This window comes from Euleptes europaea, chromosome 2 (assembly GCF_029931775.1).
Source record: "Euleptes europaea isolate rEulEur1 chromosome 2, rEulEur1.hap1, whole genome shotgun sequence".
Lineage (NCBI taxonomy): Eukaryota > Metazoa > Chordata > Lepidosauria > Squamata > Sphaerodactylidae > Euleptes > Euleptes europaea.
In genome coordinates, this window is record NC_079313.1 from 133,559,632 (window position 1) to 133,565,557 (window position 5,926).

A 5,926-nucleotide genomic window follows, 5' to 3' on the forward strand; every position below is an offset into this window, starting at 1 on the left:
GTTTGGAGCAGAGGACTCTGATCTGGAGAACCAGGTTTAATTCCCCACTCCTCCACATGAGCGACGGAGGCTAATCTGGTGAATTGGATTGGTTTCCCCCACTCCTATGCATGTAGTACCTGGAGCCTGGCAACCCTAAGGTTGGACCTGGGGAATCTCCTGGAATCACAACTGATGTAGGAGTGGAGAAACAAGTTGCTTGCCTTTTAACCCCTTCCCTGCCATTCCGAGCTGTGAGCGCCTCCGGATCAAAGCATCGACCAGGCTTTCAAAATTGCCTGAACTAAAATGGCAGCGGCGGGGGCGCCGGGTAGTGATGCGGCCACTTGGCCAGAAGTCGTAGGCACAAAGCTGGCTACCTCTTTCCTCCCGGTGTGCACGTGTGAAACCTCCCCAACACCGCCCCGGGTCTTTGTTGAGAGTTTACTTCTGAATTTAGTGACTTAAGAAAAAAAAAATCCAGCCCATCTCTTGTTAAATCCCAACTTTGCATCTGTGCAGAAAAGGGAAACCGGAGCACGGCTGATGTTATCCCCTTCCAACAGCGTGGAAGCAATGCTGTCCACTCCCAAGTCATGCAGAGGGTCCCAGGTTCAATCCCTGGCATCTCCAGTTAAAGGGACTAAGCAATTAGGTGATGTGAAAGACCTCTGCCTGAGACCCTGGAGAACAGCTGCCAGTCTAAGACGACAATACTGACTTTGATGGACCAAGAGTCCAGTTCAGTAGAAGGCAGCTTCATGTGTTCATGCTCCTCCAACCTGTATGAAATTTCCACCCAGGTTCAATTCCCGTCATCTCCAGTTAAACGGACTAGGCAAGTAGGTGATCTGGAAGACCCCTTCCTGAGACCCTGAAGGACAGCTGCCGGTCTGAGTTGACAATACTGACTTGGATGGACCAAGGGTCCGACTCAGTAGAAGGCAGTTTCATGCGTTCATGGTCCCCCAACCTGTATGAAACTTCCACCCAGGTTCAATCCCCAGCATCTCCAGTTAAAGGGACTAGGTAAGTAGGTGATGTGAAAGGCCGCCCTGTCTGTGCTGAGGGAGACGGGACCCCGTCTCAAGCTCACTTCTTTTGGGCCATTTTTGCATGGTAATTAGCAGCGCGTTCCAGGCTGAATTTTGCACGCTGAACCGTCATTCCGGAAGTGACTGCGCAGCCGGCACAGACCTGCTTCGCATTACAAAAGAGCCCATTTAACATGACCTTTGGTGTTTGCCCGGAAGAATCCCCCTAAGGAACAATGCAAAACAACAGAAGTGCGTTAGCTATGCATATGCTAATAGTGATGCAAACAGGAACAAAAGAGCAGGCGAGTGCGGGAGCGGAACGGCTCCTTTTGCGCCGGGACCGTGAAAAGGCATTTTTGAAGTCGCTTTTAAAAAAAGAGCTTTGAGCGAGCATCCAAATTGACCATGCAAAAATGGGGGAGGCGGGACCCAGTCTCCTGCTCGCTTCTTTTGGGAAAAGGCCAGGGCAATAACACCGCATTAAAAATAACAATAACAAATGGCCTAAGGCCATTGATGCATGGGAGGTTCGGCCTTGGATTTGCCCCCTCTTTAGATGCACCTTTTCCCCATCCGAATCCCGAAAACTCTGCATGGGGGCTTATTGTTGAGTTCGGAGAATTTGGCAGGAGAAAACGCGCATCACCTAGATCCAAGGCAAAACTTCCCGTGCATAAATTGTCATATTTTGATGCGCAAAGTCGCCCGGATCAAGCGGGGCGGCTCCAATCCTCCGTCCTCCGAGAAGCTTCTTGCCGCTGGATTTGGGCGGCTCTTCGACGCGCTCCGGCCAAGCCGGCCTAATGGTTGTGGGCGGGGAAGGAAACGGAGGAAAAGGCGGAGGCGGACGCGGATCAGAGCCGGGTCGTTTGCACGCCAGGCCTTCCCCTTGCATAGGTATCATCTCCTTCTCCGTATACGCTCACGACATCTCCCCGGGGTCTTGGCGAGCCCCTCTAGCAGTTTGCGTCATTGCCCAGCTTTGCAAAGTTTTTGCACCCGCCAGCGGGCCAGCTTCGTCGGAAGGCAGCGACGTGGTTCAGCGCCCCACCCCTTTCCCCCTCCCTCCCCCTTGCTTGGCTCCCCCCCTCCCTGGACTGGCCATCAAGCCGCAGGCGCAGTCGCGCCCTGTTCCCCTCCCCCGGGTTGCCAACTGCCAGGTAGTTAAACTGAAGCAAAGTTGCACAAGTACTAATATAGACAAGCTACGATAAAGATAGTACGAGGCTCTCAAGTCTTTGCTAAGTTTCCTTTGATACGTGTTTGCACGTTCATTGTCTCACTTGTCAATACATGTTTTTGCAGTGACTTGAGAGCCTCGTACTATCTTTATCTTAACTGCCAGGTAGTAGCAGATCTCCTGCTAATTCAACTGATCTCCAGCCGATAGGGAAAAAAACGGCCACTTCGGCAATTGGACTCTATGGCATTGAAGTCCCTCCCCTCCCCAAGCCCCACCCTCCTCAGGCTCTGCCCCAAAAATCTCCCATCGGAGGCGAAGAAGGACCCGGCAACCCAACCTCCCCCGCCCTTGGTAGACAGTTGACTCCTCTCGAAGAAGAAGAGTTGGTTTTCATATGCCGACTTTCTCTACCACTTAAGGAAGAATCAAACCGGCTTGCCATCACCTTCCCTTCCCCTCCCCACAACAGACACCCTGTGAGGTAGGTGGGGCTGAGAGAGAGTGACTAGACCAAGGTCACCCAGCTGGCTTTGTGTGTAGGACTGAGGGAACAAATCCCATTCACCAGATTAGCCTCCGCTGCTTATGTGGAGGAATGGAGAATCAAACCCGGTTCTCCAGCATTGCACGTCCTCTTATGGAATCCTTGTGGGGGTAACAGCTCGGCCCAGCCCATTGATTCTCCAAGGATAGATAGCTCCCCCCCCCCCGCTAGTGCGTCCCAGCTGGAACTGGAAGCTGAACGCATGAACCCGAACACATGAAGCTGCCTTATACTGAATCAGACCCATAGAATCATAGAGTTGGAAGGGACCAACAGGGTCATCTAGTCCAACCCCCTGCACAATGCAGGAAATTCACAACTACCTCCCCCCCACACACCCAGTGACCCTTATTCCATGATCAGAAGATGGGAAAAAACCCTCCAGGATCACTGACCAATCTGGCCTGAAGGGAAATTGCTTCCTGATCCCAAAGTGGTGATCAGCATTACTCTGGGCATGTAAGACAGGGCCATGAGAGCCAAACACTGGCACAACCCTTCCTTCTGATGATCTGCCTAAGTTCACAGAATAGGTCTACCCTTGGTCCATCCAAGTCAGTATTGACTACTCAGACCAGCAGCAGCTCTCCAGGCCTCAGGCAGAGGTCTTTCACATCACCTACTTGCCTGGGTCTTTTAACTGGTGATGCTGGGGATTGAACCAGCATGACCTTCTGCATGCCAGGCAGATGCTCTACCAATGAGCCACAGCCTCTCCCCTAGTCACCTGGTCTGGCCTCCTGCTTTCTCCCATCTGCCTCTAATGTCAGCCTCCAGGTAGGACCTTGGGATCCCCCGGAATTACAGCTCACCTCCAGACTGCAGAGATCAGTTTTCCTGGAAACAATGGATGCTTTGGAGAGTGGGCTCTATGGCATCGAACCCAGGGTTGCCAATCTCCAGGTGGTGGCTGGAGATCGGCTATTACAGTTGATCTCCAGCCGACAAAGATAAGTTCACCTGGAGAAAATGGCCACTTTGGCAATTGGACTCTATGGCATTGAAGTCCCTCCCCTCCCCAAACCCCACCCTCCTCAGACTCTACCCCCAAAATATCAGGTATTCCTCAACCCGGAGCTGGAAACCCTAATTGTACCCCACTGAGGTCCCTGTCCTCCCCAGGCTCCACCCCAAATTGCCAGGAGTTTCCCAACCTGGAACTGGCAACCCTATCCCGCCCCCACCCCATGCTGGTGGCAACCCTACCATCCCCCAAAAAAATAAAAAAAATCCAGGAGCACAAAGCACACATCTTCAAAGCAAGATTAGAATCATAGACTTGGAAGGGACCACCAGGGTCATCTAGTCCAACCCCCTGCAAAATGCAAGAAATTCACAACTACATCCTCCCCACACCCCCAATGACCCCTACTCCATGCCCAGGGCTGATCCTGCTTTGCTTCTGATATCTGACAAGATCGGGTTAGCCTCTGCTATCCAGGTCAGTCACGAGGATCTTAGGAGCCAGTCTGGTATAGTGGTTAATAGTGGTGGACTCTAATCTGGAGAAGTGGGTTTGATTTCCCACTCCTCCACATGAGCGGTGGACTCTAACCTGATGAACCTGGTTGGTTCCCCCATCCCTCCAGATGAAGCCTGCTGGGTGACCTTGGGCTAGTCACAGGTCTCTTAGAGCTCTCTCAGCCCCACCTACCTCACAAGGTGTCTGTTGTGGGGAGGGGAAGAGAAAAAGATTGTAAGCCGGTTTGATTCTCTTTTTAAAAGTATAGAAAATCGGCATCTCAAAACCAACCCTCCTCCTCCTTCTAAAAGGAATGGCCTAACGCCCTTGGTGGGAAGGGGAGAATAGAAATAAACGCAAGTTCACACAACCTTTTTGAGGCTCATGCTAGCAGCCTGTATGTGAACTTCAGCATTTCTGGAGAGGCAAATTTCCATATGGGCGAGCCTTCCGTGGCTGGGGATAAATAAGCCTTTATTGTGGTAGTAGGTTTTTCAAATGGGCACTCATATATTTGTATTGTTTCACGCTTTCTATTTTTATGCGGCAATCTCATTTTTATAAGGCTGCTACCCACCCAGGGTTTATGTGGATAAAGTGAATTATCAATGCAATGAATAAAGATAAATTCTGAGGGTTTGTTGCTTTCTCCTTTTTAATGAGTTCCCCAGTTGAACACATGAAGCTATTTTGTCTCTGTAGGTGGCTTCTTGAACACACATGAAGCTGCATTCTACTGAATCAGACCCTTGGTCCATCAAATTCAGTATTGTCTACTCAGACCGGCAGTGGCTCTCCAGGGTCTCAGGCAGAGAGGTCTTTCACATCACCTACTTGCCTGGTCCCTTTTAACTGGAGATGCCAGGGATTGAAGCTGTGACCTTCTGCATGCCAAGCAGATGCTCTACCACTGAGCCACAGCCCCTCCCCATGTCCTTATGTTTAAGCAAACCATTGGTCCATCAAAGTCAGCATTGTCTACTCTTTTTTTAATGTTTAACTGGAGATGCCGGGGATTGAACCTGGGACCTTCTGCATGCCAAGCAGATGCTCTACAAACTGAGTCATGGCCCCTCCCCCAAATGAAGCTACCCTATACTGAATCACACCCTTGGTCTATCAAAGTCAGTACTGTCTACTCAGACCAGCAGCGGCTCTTCAGGTTCTCAGGCAGAGGTGTTTTAAATCACCTACTTGCCTAGCCCCTTTAACTGGAGATGCCAGGGATTGAACCTGGGCCCTTCTGCTTGTCAAGCAGATGCTCTACCGCTGAGCCACGCCCCCTCGCCTGTTCTGCAAACATACCCAGAGTAGCAAAACAAGAAGCTCACAGCCATTTCCCATGATGTGCAAAGGCAAACCTGGATTTGCCGTCACCAAGTAGCTGCAGTCCATCAATATTCCCCAATTTCTTTCTTTAGCATATCCATAAGCCACTTTTCTCCTGAAACACAGGACTCGAAATGGCTTACAAATGTGAAAGGCATAGAAAAATAATCTAAGATGAGTATAGTCACTTAATGATTCGAACACATCAAAATATATCCTGCTCACACCCATATTACTAGAAAATTCACAAACTGGAAGGAAAAATTCCTACTATACCAGAAAGAAGAGGAAGAAAAGAGTTGGTTTTTATATGCCAACTTTCTCTACCTCTTAAGGAAGAATCAAACTGGCTTACAATCACCTTCCCTTCCCCTCCCCACAACAGTCTCCCT

At 50.4% G+C, this 5,926-nt stretch overlaps 1 non-coding gene across 1 annotated transcript; it reads right to left on the reverse strand.

Annotated features, from left to right (window-relative positions):
• Positions 1-5,417: 5,417 nt before the first annotated feature.
• TRNAV-GAC (transfer RNA valine (anticodon GAC)) lies at positions 5,418-5,489 on the reverse strand. The gene has a single exon. It is a non-coding gene; the product is annotated as a tRNA-Val (tRNA).
• Positions 5,490-5,926: the final 437 nt, after the last annotated feature.